This window comes from Lycium barbarum, chromosome 10 (genome assembly GCF_019175385.1).
Source record: "Lycium barbarum isolate Lr01 chromosome 10, ASM1917538v2, whole genome shotgun sequence".
Taxonomy (NCBI): Eukaryota; Viridiplantae; Streptophyta; class Magnoliopsida; order Solanales; family Solanaceae; genus Lycium; species Lycium barbarum.
In genome coordinates, this window is record NC_083346.1 from 119,953,677 (window position 1) to 119,968,292 (window position 14,616).

Here is a 14,616-nt window from a genome sequence, read left to right on the forward strand (position 1 = left end):
ACCCCCATCACATTTTTTCCCTTAAATCAAATCACCCCGACCCACCATACCTGCCCCACGACCTAATTCCTAGTAAAAAAACCATCAGCACATCAAAACCAACATCCCTTTACACTCAAATCTAATTCGTTTCTTTGCCTTCACTTTCAGTTAGATCCCTTTGCTAGTTATGTGTACGTGCTTTGCTCTTGTACCCTTATCAATGAGGCCGAAACATAAAAAATACAATTTTAATTATTAGATTCTAATAACAATCTCTTCATATCTTCTAAAGTTAAATTGTTTGACCTTAATGTACAATTGTTAAATGTTCTTGTATAAGTCTTCCAGAATCTGACATTGAGTTAAAAGATTATCACTATTTGTGGTACGTGGGTAATGAGAGAATTTATATCCAATTCTACTATTTGTTAGAACATGTTTTATTCTTTTGTACACTAATTTTAGGGTACGCGCGTTGCACGTGTATTCTATGGAAAAAAATAATTAATAAATTGTAGTTTGTATCACAATTTCATCACTACATCGAAAGCTTTTATAAATAAGGAAAAAGAATTATAGATTATACAAATTGATGCCAAATATATGCAGCCACCACTTAAATGGGGAATACGTATGCTATTACATTGCGCAATCAATTAAAAAATGTAGACAGGGAGAATGATTTATGTATTATGGTAATTGATGTCTATTATACAACAGTCAGTTATACGCTTAGAAATAGTGCTCTTTCATTTGTCCCAATTTATATGGTACATTTTTCTTTTTAATATGTCCTAAATAGAATGTCACATTTTACCTTTATTAAATCGTTTACAGTCACACAAATTTTTATAATTTATTTTAGACCACAAGTTTCAAAAGCTTTTCTTATTTCTCAAATGTTATGCCAAGTTAAACCCTGCCACATAAAATAGGATGGAGGTAATATTACATTGCCCCATGGTATTCAGAATAACCGCATATCTTTATGAACCTGAAAAGTGAATAATTTAGTTAGTCATTTATTTATAAGTTGTGATTATAGATGATAAGATATGTTGTTGTATCTTACTTGATATCTATTTAGAGATGATGATTTTGGTGTCTAAAAAACATAGACGTACTGAGATTTTCTTTCTATGAATTCTAATTAAATGTCTTCTAGTGAAAGCCCGCCTATCAATATTTCGCGCGGAAAAAGGTATATCGCTCTAGGACTATATACTTTTATAACAAGATATGCCAACCAAAATGTCATAAATAAAAAGGCACAATACATAAACGGACCCTTAAATTTGGCCTCAGCTGGCAAATATGCCCTCCAACTTTGGGTGTGCACAAGTAGGCACCTCAACTTGTATAAAGTTGAACATGTAAACACAAATGCTGATGTGACACATAACTTTTCGAGGTGTACTTTATACAAGTTGGGGTGTCTAGATGACCATTTTGTAAATTAAAACATTCAACTGGCAAAGTGGAGGCAAGTTGAGGTGCCTACTTGTGCACACCCAAAGTTGGAGGGTGGCTAAGTTTGAGAGTCTATTTATGTATTATGCCTAATAAGAATATATACCAGACTGTTAGCGATAAGCAACTAAACTCATTTACCTTAAAATGGCATGAATAACAACACTAACGTATGACTTTGGTAGTTTTCCTCCGCCTATGGTACCAATAACAAAAACTTTATGACCAACAAAAAATTCTTTTGAATTTGATGCAATAATAGGGTAAGGTCCAGGTCAATAATCTAAGAAGAGCTATGTTTAGCTCTGTGAATACATCAACAAAAACAACAGGAAATGAGTCTTCGATATTGATTGAAATCTTCAGTGAAACTGACCTTGATAGAATGTCACGGGGTCATTGGCACAAATGTCCTTATTTTGGACTGGTGTTTAATTTTTGAGATAGGAGGGACAAAAATTAACGACCAGTCGGTTTGAAGGACAATTCATGCAAAAAAATGATTATTTTACGGCGTGACTCATCCAATATCATTGATTATAGATACATATAAAGTTTTAATATTTTTCAACTGAAATTAAGTCACCTATACATAGCTAAGTATTTTTCTTAATTAGATCACCAACATTATTTTATTACATTACTATAAAGTTAATATTAACTTATACTATTCAATCACCTTTAATTGACCCTTCCGATACCTATAATTATATGTATAGATAGAAATTTTATATGTTTGAACCATTAATTAAGTTACTATTCAAAGTTAAAAAAATAAATATTTCACTTCATTTTTTGTAATCACGTTTTGAGTTTAATGTGTTTTTTAATTAACTAGTAAATCTAACCGCGCTTCGCGCGGGTTAATTAGACTTTCAAATATAGTTTTTTTTTTCTTTTTCAAAATTTTGATTGGTCTTCAAAGTCAAATATTTCAAGCTTTACCAAATATTACTAACGGTTAGTTTACATGTTTTTCTATGATTTTCCGTCACTTAAGAAATATTTTTGGTCTTCTAGAAATACTTGTGTTATGTAAAGTGAAACATTATCTTTAATTTCTTTTAAAAAAATATAAAGAGAGAAGAATTTTATGAAAAATCGATCTGTTTCTGGCACATATATAACAATTTTAAAATATAGTTATTTCTAATCCATCTAATACATTTATATAAGTTTTTATCTGCAAGCATCTTTTTCTAATTTTTGTCCTATACTTGTTTAAACCTTTAACTTTTTTCTTTCTTCATTTTCTTTCTTTTCCTTTCTTACTTCGCCGCTCAAGTTTTATTTTTCTTTCTTCTTTAACTTCCTAATAATAAAGATAAGTAACCAAAAAGATAATATTCTCAAGTCTCGTCATAAACTATAAAAGAATATATAAAAAAGTAGTACAAAAAGCACTTTATAGAATATGAAAAAGTATATATATTATCACACAATAATTATTCATTTTATTTTGACAATATAAAGAGAATCAACGTAGCCAGGAACAGGAAAAGAGAACAAATTATTAAGAATAAGAAAAGAACCAACAAAATATTCATAAATTAATTTAACATTTTTTTTATGAGTGAATATTTAAGTATAACATTTTCTTTAAAAAAATCCTAATATTAATCCGAAGCGCGTCTTCTTCCTGCTGGTAGTCACTTTCTTCTTTTTCAATTTCGTTTTATTATATGCTTTTGGATCTTTCAATTGCCACACGTATTATGAATTATGTTTTGCTGATGAAAAAAAAAGTTGGCTATGATTGTTGGGTGCAACGATGAAAATACATCATTTATGAATTTTAATTTCACAGCAAATGCTAGGCAAATCATCATTTCTCGTTAAAATTTAAGTTTTGACCTCTATTTTTTGAATCGTTAAGTTTCAAATAGCTTTCAAAATTACACTGTGTCAATTTCTGAATAGATCTAATCGTATTTCCAAACAGATCTAATAGGAAAATAAATTATGTTTTGTAACACAAATTAAATTTAAGTAAGCAGTAGTAAAAAAATTATGAATTTAGAGAGTGAATATAATTACCTTAGAAGAAATGCATCCAACGTTAAGGTATATACCTCCAAGTGCACCAGACTCGTCAATACATATGATAAATTAAGCAAATACTTAAATAAATGGAATTCAAAAGTAAATTTTCAACGAAAACGTTGCCATACCTTTGCATCGTAAGGAAATGGTCCATTTGAATATGATGGCAAGACTGCACATGCATGAACCTCACAAGACAATTTGTGATTCTATAAAGGAAAAAAGAGAGTAAAATACAGTGAGTATGCAAAGTAAAAATCAACATTCTTCTTTTGGATTCGATATCGAGAATTAACGTGCGATAAGACTCCAAAAATAAACCACTTCCTGTACATAATCTATAATCTTGTCCTAGTTACACAAAATAGTTGAAACTGAAGTAAACAATCTGCTCGAATAACTACTAATACTCGACTATACATATACATAGAGAAAGCAAACAAAAACTTGTGAAACTTAGACTTTCTTGCACAATATAAAACTACAGAATTGAGGCATGGCAATGGCATATGAATGGACATTAATTTGTATTAATTATCCAATTTAATTGGAGATTTAAACAGTTGTTGGCCATGAACAGCAAAGTGAGCAAAAACAGTCGAATAGGAAGATCAAAAAGCATTGGCATTAATATGTATTAATTGCTTAGTTTAATTAGAGAATAAAGATGATTATGGAGGGGCAAAGACTTTTAGGCCTTTTAATATAAGCTAAATTAATTGAATGGAGGAGGAAAAATTGTCAAGAAAATGAGAAAAAAGATAAATAGAATCCTTGGCCAAAGAGAGGTGCCACATCACTCTCTTATTGCCTAGCTTTATTATATATATAGATTGTGCAAGATATCAAAATATACAAAAGATAAATAATAAAAAGAAAGAACATAGTAATTGAAGGCAACTCTGTATGTATTTAATTAATGGGGAATTCTTAGTAGCTAGGTTGGTTGGTTACCTGAACTTTCACCTTGTTGATGAGGATTCGATTCCCCACAAATTAATCCCCTGCCCCTTCCCCATTTCTTATAAAAAATTAAAAAAAAAGTATGTATTTAACTGATGGAAAACTCCAAGTTTGAGCTCATGCAACAAAAATAATGAAATCATTTATCCTACATAACTATTAGCTAGTATTAGTCAAATATTAAACTGATACTAATAAAAAAGAAGAAAAAATTCAACAAATAGTTCCAAACAATAGAGGTAAACGAATAAGAGCACATCTAAACAATAGGAAAGAAAATTAAATAGCAAAACATTCCTAACGATGATGAGATAAAAAATGGAATAGACATTCATATAGATGAATCTGAATCTGTTACAGTAACCCAACAAAGGGGCTTCTATTGATAGGAGCCTTTACTGGTGACTTCGAATGGAACTAGCGACTAGAGACTCCAATCCCGACCTCGAATAATAACCACAAAACTTGACTATTTTTGCTCAAATTTGGTGTTTTGATGGCTGTTTCAGTGACTATTTACTAGTGGATGAGGGTGCTTTAATGGTGGAAAAGGACATTTGGGAGATGTTAGAGTTTAAGGGGTGATGTTGTGGGGTTTGTGGATGGCTTTGCTGGGTTTACGGGGTGGTTTAGGACTGGTTTTGGATCTGTTTTTTGGGAGCTTTTCGGTGGTATTTTTGGGTGGTTAAAATGGATTCTATGTGGTTGGTTCTTGGCATTGACAAATACATCACATAGAAGGTAAGGAGCCACAACATATTCCAACGCAGTGGCCGCTTGTGTCAAAAAGGGGCAAGCCTTGAAATCCTGGGGCCGAGCCAACAGTCGTTTGTAAAACAGGATGCTGTATTTTAACCGCTCTAGATAACGCATACCTATCCAGACCCGAAATCACACTAGGTAAGTATGATTTCGATAGTACTCCATCGGCTGCGGCACCAACTCCGAAAACGTTTTCACCGCTATAAACCTTTTTTGACGATGAAATTATAGGGTTAATGTTCAGGTCATGATATATCCTAAGGACGACAATATTTATATTTGGAAATGCATACACTAGAACAACATGATTGCTTATTGAACCCCCGGCCTCACATTTTTAGAGTTAGTCACCGCGATTGATTTGGCACCAATGAAGAAGTGGTGGCACGCAAGAAAGTGTGTTTTAGTAACAACTGTGCCACTACAACACTTGACATTTCCATACTTTTTTATGTAAACACTAACAATGGAAATTTTCACACAATTGTATAAATTTCTTGAATCGTCACAAATAGCTTCAGTACACATTAATCGTTTGAAAAGTTTAAACATTGTTAGACGCTTAAAGAATGTTAAATGTTTAGGTGGGAAGTCTATATTATATATTATGTTAAAATTTGGGTTGACAAATTTGAAGAAGATTAAATGTTTGGGTGGGTAAATTTTGAACCATTTATATTCATTGGTTACCTGTGCGTGATTCAGTTGGAGTTAATTTTCTCACGTTTTATTATTCTATTACAGTTACTATTATTATTATTATTATTATTATTTACTATTATTATTATTTTATCATTTTAGCACATTTTACCGGTTTACGCACTCACATCGCATTTATCTTCGCCTAATTAAATAATAATTTTATTTACTGTGGATTTTCGAAATATTATTGCACGGCTATTACAACGCCATTTTTATTATCTGAGCACTAATAATTGCATATTTTATATTAAGTAATATTTTAACACAAGTTATTTAAATAAGTCTTTTATTTAAATGTAGTAGCCAATCAACTCATATTATTTTCGGATCAATTCACAATACCAGTCCACATTTTAATTTACCTGGTATCATTTTAATTTACCAGCCCAACTTAATTCACCCCAGGCCAAATAATTAACCAACACTTCGGACTAGCCCATTCATTTAATACCAGTCCAATAATGACCAGCCCACATTTTTCAGATCAGCCCACAACCCAAATCCTACCCAGTCCAAAAAATGGACCCGACCCGTTTCTTAATTGAAGAAAACAGGTAGGGTTCCTCCCCCCCCCCCTTTTTTATTTTCCTCCGCCGCTCCCTTCGCTCCTCTCTCTCTCTTCTCATTCATCATCTTCGTCTCTCCCTTTCCCTTTCCTCCTCCCTTCTCCCTCTTCCTCGCACCCCGCTCCTCTCCACTTACCCCTGTCCCCCACCACCGCCGTTTCCTTTTCATCGTCACCCCACCACGCCGCACTTAACTCCAACCACGCCGCTCCCCCCATTTCCGATTGTCTCCCCTCACGTTCCACCCCACCTCGTTTTGTCCCCCCCCCCGCTCCTCTCTCTCTCTCTCCTTCTTCATCAGAAACCCTAAACCCACCCTATAAATAATTGTGGAGTGGAATCGATTAAGGGGGACGGTGGGGATTCAGAAAATTCCCCAAGAATTGAAACCTTAAAATCGTTGAAATCCCCCTAAGAACAAGTCGTTTTTTTTACGGCAGAAATCCTCTAGAAATTAAAGGAAATTCGGAGAAATCGCAGAAATTTCCCATATAAGACATTAATTCTTTAGCTGTACTGTTCGATATCAAGTCAAAATCCACACCTTTTGTTCTGTTTCGTCCTTAGCATCTGTCTAGATTCGAAGGGTATGCAAATTCGGGGTTTTTAGTGTTTTGAAATAGATTTGAAGTGTTCGAGGTGGATCGAAAACTCGAAGCCTCATTTCGCTGCACCCGAAGAAGGTAAATACTCCTCCTTTTATTTAATTTTGGCAATTATTGCGTTTAGCATGTGCGTTGGTCAGTTATTATATGTTCATTTCAGTTCTCTGTTTGATGTATATGTGTCGATAGCTATGTCCTTTCAGTCTTATGTTAGCTTTGCTTAGTCTCTTAAGATGAGTTAGCTTAGTTAATCTGTATGTACTAGGTGTTTGTTAAAATGGGATTTGCAAATGATTTATGCACAGTGAGATATCATGTGATCCCCCTTTCTTCATCTCTGTTCATCTATGCTTAATAAAGTGGTCCCGAAATCCTTCGAATTGTTTCACACTTGGATGTTGGTTTGATTAACAGTTAGCTTTGATTCAGCCCCTGCATTTCTTTAAAAAATCTTACTCTATCTACGTTCCGTGTGCATCACATTGTATGTCATTATCCACATCATGTCTTCATTCATGAAGCTCCTATTTCCTGTTAATGACATAGCCATGTTCCATGACTCACCACATGATTCCCTGTAGTTCAAGATTTCTTCTTCCCGTATGCTTGAAAGACTTTCCTGTTTGTTTAACTAATATACATTTGGTTAAGTATAATTTCCCTGTGATATATATATGTGTTTTGTAACTTATAATCAGTTGTTTAAAGGGGGGCAGTTAGTGGTTATGTTTGAGTAGCAGATAAATTTGAATCATTCAAATTCCTATGAATTGTGGTTATTTGGTGTTTGCTATGAAATATTACTACTTTGATAAGATAAAATGACCATCATGTTTACACACATATTGCTGTCCTGTATGCTGCAATGATTTTCGACTATACTTGTTTAATTTCTTTTCTTACTGCTTGTTCAATAACTGTTAAGTAGTTATAGGCAGTCCTGATTAATTTAAAATCACTAAATCATTACTCCAATTGATAAATGTCTTGTGAAATATTGAAGTGCTCTCCCCTGCCATTTTGAAATCCTGTAGCTTTCAGCTAGCTTTAATTAGTGTCATCTCTGTCTGGAACCTATGATTTTGAATAGGTTTTACTTTCACAAACTAATCTCAGGCATGCTAATTCTGTGTTTGCTACTGCTTATGTTCTGTAATTATATATTTCATTTGACTCCTTTAAATAGTATGAATATGGAAAAGGATCATATCCTTTACTAACCTGTAAGCAACTAGTTAATATCATATAAATCTCAAATGGTTAGCCTGTGATTTTTCCTGTCTACCTACCTATTGGGGTGTTTCTCATTATGTACTCTTGCTTTGCAATGTGCAAGATGTTTGATTATGTATATTTATGCATATTATTAATATAGTTTCACTGAAGCACATTAATGAGGAGGGTAGTTAAATCATATTAAGGAGTTTGAATGCTTCAATTTTCAATTTCCAGTAATTCACTTGGCTCAATGCATTATTAAAAAAAATGATACTCAGTGCTTGGCTCGGTTGGTTGTGAAGTATACAGATTGTAAAAATGTTTAGTTTCTTCCTTAGTTTTATTTTAGTTTGTGATGAAATCCATTGAAGTTTGATCATGGCAACTGAGTATCTAAAATGATCAGTCCTAAAATATGAACTGCAATGTATTGGCAGACCCCTGCTACTTACCCCTTCCCTCTTTGCTATTATGCTACTGCTGTATGATATACATGGGTTATACACAGTGTATACACCATCTGTTTGAAGGTACATCTTACGTGTTTGATATTCTTCATTTGATCATATTCTAATCCTCTTTCTTTCCATTTTTATGCATGACCGCCTCGCACGAGTCTGAGGGACTCGATTTCATCCGCTTTCGGCGTTGGGCTAAAAGCCCAATACAGCTTTCCTCTTGTGTCATTGATGTGGCGTGATTTTATGCCACAATCGATGCTTTTTAACTATAAGTTTTACTTGTTTTTAAGCAAGTCTATGTCATTTTACGTAGTTTTTGTCATGTTTCAGGTAATACGAGGTCCCTAGAGCCTAAGTGTGGAAAACAAGCAAAAAAGTTGCAAAACTGGAATTTACTGGAGGTTCTGGAAAATATCGTGGAAAAATACTCTGCGCGATCGCGTAGAGTACCCACGCGATCGCGCCCACGCGGGAAATGTACTCCACGCGATCGCGCAAAGAACCCACGCGATCGCGGTAAAAAAAAAAAAAAAAAAAGAGAAATTACTCTACGCGATCGCGCCACATCACCACGCGATCGCGCCACATCACCACGCGATCGCGCAGAGGCGCGTTTTCAGTTTTCAAAACAGAGTAAAGAAAGGAAAAACGGTAGAAACCCATCATTTCCTTCACTTTTTCTCGAAAATTCTCTCAATTTTCTCTCAAATTCAACTTCAATTTTTAAGAAGAATTCTTCAACTTGCAACCACAAGGTATGTGATTCTTTCATTGTCTTGATCCTAGGGTTGTTTTTATCATCTTTCCATGTTAGAAATTGTGAAAGAAAAATTTTCTTCCACTTGTTTAAGCTTGAATATATGATAAAATTGTTGAATTTCTTGTTATATAAATGGTTGTTTGTTGTTGAGTGATGTGAGTTGAGAGATGGGTGCTGATATATGAAAAAAAAAAAATGGGGCAAAATACGTGCTTAAAATCATTGAATTGAAGCCCCAAAAATGATGCCCATAACCTGTTTGTGAAAATGTTTCTGAGAATCTGAAATGACTCAGCGCGATCGCGCTGATAATAGACGCGATCGCGCTGAATAAATGGCTCAAATTTGCGCGATCGCGCCAGTTCCTTGCGCGATAGTGCTAAAGGAATATCTCAAATTGGCGCGATCGCGCTGAAGGAAAAATGGCAGTGCCCAAACAGAATGCTCGCGCAGAGCTGCTCAAAACTTGGGGGACCAATTTCCTTAACCCAACTCCTCATTATACATCATTGTAGGTGTTCATATGCGTTGTGTTTGTTTTGTAGGTACTTAAACTTTAAAAAATTCCTGAACAAAATGATGAGCATTCTGAGGAGTGTATGCGGCGCACAACATGAAGAGGAGGAAAATGAGGACGATTTTGTCCTGCCAGAGCCCAGCAGTTTTGATAACGTCCAAATCCACCCTATTAATTAGAATGGGCACGGTCGTATGCAAGTATATTTACCCAACTATGAGTCGGGGTCGAATCCCACAGAGAACAATATGTAGGCGATTAGGAAAAGTAGGAATTTTCACCAACTACGCTAAAGCCAAACGATGGATAATATTTTGGTTTTGTTTGAGAGAAAATTATAACTAATGCAAAAATGTAAACTAACCTAGAAAGCAAGTAAAATGATCAATGGCCACAAGCATGGATACAAGGGAGACTGCGCTCAAGTAACGATCCAATGTATTTCATGATTTACAAACAATGGTGAATTTATATTACTTAGCCTCGGATAATGACTCTAAATTAGCTTCTTCCGAAGACTAACTAGACTACCTAATTGAATATCCCTAAAGCAATTAGGAGCATTAAGAACACCCGAATATGGCTACAAGTGGTGTCGCCTATTCCTAGGTCGATTTCCATTAGATTAGGGTTAACGCCCCAAATTCTTGTTAATTAATCTTTCCCAATCCCGAGTTTGCCTCTTCTAAGTTTAAACCGAAATAAATGGGCAAGTCTTAGGGTTAGCTACTCCCTTAAGAATCATTCAAAATGAGATTAATTAAAGAAACAATAACTCACTTCATTAGGAATAAAATCATTCAACACATAAGCAAAACAAGAGATTCAATCCAAACTTTAATCAAGAATATTTCCATAAACGAAATTCAAGTATTGAAATGAAATACTACACACATAAATATTTAATACCAAACAAGAAATTGAAGAAAGGATTAAGAATATCTCATTAAAGTGCTTCCAATCTTCTCCTCCAATGTATTGGTGTGAAACCCTAGTCTCCAAGGACTTGTGTTGAGCCAAAGATAATCTGATATTTTGCCCTAGTTTTCTATTTATATGAACTGGGATGGAAGAAATCGTCAAAATCCGAGTTCTGGTCGAAATTGCCGAAAATCCTTCATCGCGATCGCGCCATGTGTCTGCGCGATCGCGTGGATGACGTCAGCTTCCACTGCTCCCTTCATCGCGATCGCGTGTCGATACTGTGCGATCGCGTGGAATTAACAACGCGCGTAGGCGCGATCGCGTTAAATTCCAGCGCGATCGCGTGGAGTACATTTCCCGCGTGGGCGCGATCGCGTGGGTACTCTGCGCGATCGCGCAGAGTATTTTTCCACGATATTTTCCAGAACCTCCAGTAAATTCCAGTTTTGCAACTTTTTTGCTTGTTTTCCACACTTAGGCTCTAGGGACCTCGTATTACCTGAAACATGACAAAAACTACGTAAAATGACATAGACTTGCTTAAAAACAAGTAAAACTTATAGTTAAAAAGCATCGATTGTGGCATAAAATCACGCCACATCAGTCATCCCACCTGCAGCAAAGTAAAAAAATAGATTCTGGGCCAAGCCCAACTCCCATATCAACAGCAATCCGAATGGGCTGAGCCCATTTAGCCTTATTTATGATTTTGTTTTATATATATATATATATATTTTTTTTTTAAACTTGTATATTATTTGACTAACACTCCTCATATTTTGTTTTCTCTTAGCTTAGGTGATCTATTGGAAATTAGTATGGATAATCTAGTAATGGGTAGTTAGCTTAAAAAAGACTAATAATCAATCCTACGAGTTTATTCTCTCCTCTATGTCAAAATTACTTATAATGTCTAATATTATTTCATTGAGAATAACGGACTTGCGAAAAGCACGACTATATATATTTCGAGTCAAGAGGAACATTATTTCATTCTTATTATTTTAGGGATTTCAAAATGTTGCTAATAGTACAAGTACAAAATTCAAGTATAAAGAGTTCTTCGTGTTCGAATCAATCATCAGATCTTAGCGAAACACGATTAATAAGTAAAAATGAAAGTAAAGGGAACTTTCATTAGCTATTTTCGTATTTTTTTACTCTTTAAAATCAATCAATATTCCGGCATTTCAATTACTCATTAGACATCGCACAAACTCACATTTGTTTCTACTTATATACTTTATGCATCTTATTTAAAAATAGTATTATTATTATTAATCTTTGCAACATTTATAAGTTTATTTCTTTTTTAAAAAGGCATTTCAGATTTTATTTTTTCCATGCGAACCACATTTTTACAAATCTTTCTAAAAATAGCATTTTATTTAATGTCTTAGTCGTATCATAAGTTTTAAATAGCAGTCGAAGCCTCATTTTCATGCAAATTATCATATTTTCTATCGGTCTCGTTCTAAATAACATATCTTATCTAAAGCCTTAGCAACCTTTATAAATATTATTCTAAATAAAATTATTACTTTTTTCTTAAACTTTAGCAACATTTCTTAAACCCTTTTTCTTTCCTCAAAATTTAAAGCACCTTATATTTAACCTTAATTAATTAACCCAAGTTGGTCGGATAACCGTAAGTTAACGGATTCTAAAGGATGCCTAACCCCTTCCCTTTAGGATAATATAGAGCCCTTACCTAGAATCACACTGGTTAAGCAGACTATTAATTGAGGTTTAGTTTAACTTTCCCTTAGTTAACATCTAGGTGTCCTAATTCACCGTTAAATTAATTAGGTGGCGACTCCTCAAACAAAATAAATGGGAATCACCAATACGTCGTACCTTCAAATCCGAACTCGGGTTAAAAGGGGGTGTGACATGGTGGTCTATTGGTGTAATAGCAATCATTTCTTTTATCGGTTACATTTATAACTTAATAAGTAGAGAAATAAATAGGAACTGTTTTCTAGAAGATCCCAGCTTTGGCATTTTGGTGGTTTTCCTTTTCTTTTCTCGATTTTGTATACTTTCCAGGTAAAGCGGTGTAATAGGCCCTAACTTATTCTGTTTTACTGTTTCTCCTTGTAATCTTTCAAAACAGACTGCTGCCTTACAAACAGTGATGCACATGTGGCTGGCGGCTCGGAAGATGGCTATATTTACTTCTGGGATCTGATTGATGCGTCAGTTGTGTCCAGCTTCCGAGCGCATGATTTAGTGGTAAAGTATTTATGCATCTAGCAGACTAGCTACACAATATGATCAATAACCTGGAGGATCCCCAATAGCTATTTAATCCCAAACCTGATTAGTTAGGAAATACCAATTTAATCTCCTGATTTGGGTTTATTCTATTCTTTTGCGCTATTTACTTCTGTTACACCAGATAGCCTTCTATCTCACCTTCATCGTAATCATGCACTTCTAGTAAAATTTGTAGAGCCCATTAGAAGATTACTGTTTCTTTAGATAATTCAAATCACAGTATAATATTGTCTGAGATTAGCTTAAATGGAAATATATGATCGGTGAGGATTCATAACCAGTCCAAACTTGAGTTTGGGATTGAGGCATAGTTGTAGTTGTTGTTGTAATTGCTCAAACCACCAAAGCACCTTCCAATAACATCCCAGTTGTTTCAAAATATAAACTTTGTCACTAGCTAAAGAGAAGAGGAAGTCATTTGTAGTTTTTTCTTATTTTTTGTAATGGATTTAGGAGTTCAAAAGTTTAAAATAATTGAGTAAGGCAATTATTGAAATTTTGACAAGAGCCTATTTAGTCTGCTTCAGTAAGATATTGTTGACGATTTAGATATTTCTACTCAAGCTATTCTTACCGAAACAGGTAAAAGTGTTCAACATTCTAAGGTAGACCACCCACTAAGAAAAGAATAGAGAAGGGTCAAATTTAAAAAAAAAGGAAAAAGGCTTTAGAGATAGAAGTTTTTACTTTTTGTTTGTTTCCAATGTTCTTTATCCAATATGTGCTTGCAGATAGGCCTCTAAATCTATTTGCCCCTACATATAGCCCTCAGTTAGCTCCATTTCAAACTGTTAGCATTCTTATGAAACAGTATTCAGTTGCAGCATGCTGTGTATTATGGACTGACTGTATTATGGATTGTGTTAGCCTCTTCTTACTTTCCTTTGGAATTGTTTTCTGGTTGACAAGTAAATAAGTTGTTATAGTCTAAAAATGGTACAAACCCACATACTGAAGCAAAAAGAAAATCCCTTCTGGCCAACGACGAAATATAATCATGCATTACTGCTCTCTTAACCTTTTCACTAGTCTAGTATATTCAAGTTCAGTCTGATGATTTATTGATCCCATGGTAGAAGCTTTCTGACCTAAAGAAGAAAAATTAATGGTAACTTTGTGCATAAGATTTTCAGGTGTTACATGTTCACTCATCTATCAAGTGCTCCAACATGCATAGGAATGATACAAAACTTAACAAATAGGGGATAATTTTAATGTATGAAGAGATCAAATAGTTGCTTCTCCCTTGCAGGTAACTAGCGTAAGTTATCACCCGAAAGAAAGCTGCATGATAACTTCTTCTGTAGATAGCACAGTCCGAGTTTGGAAAGCATGAGATAGGGAATCAAAAGGCATCTGATCT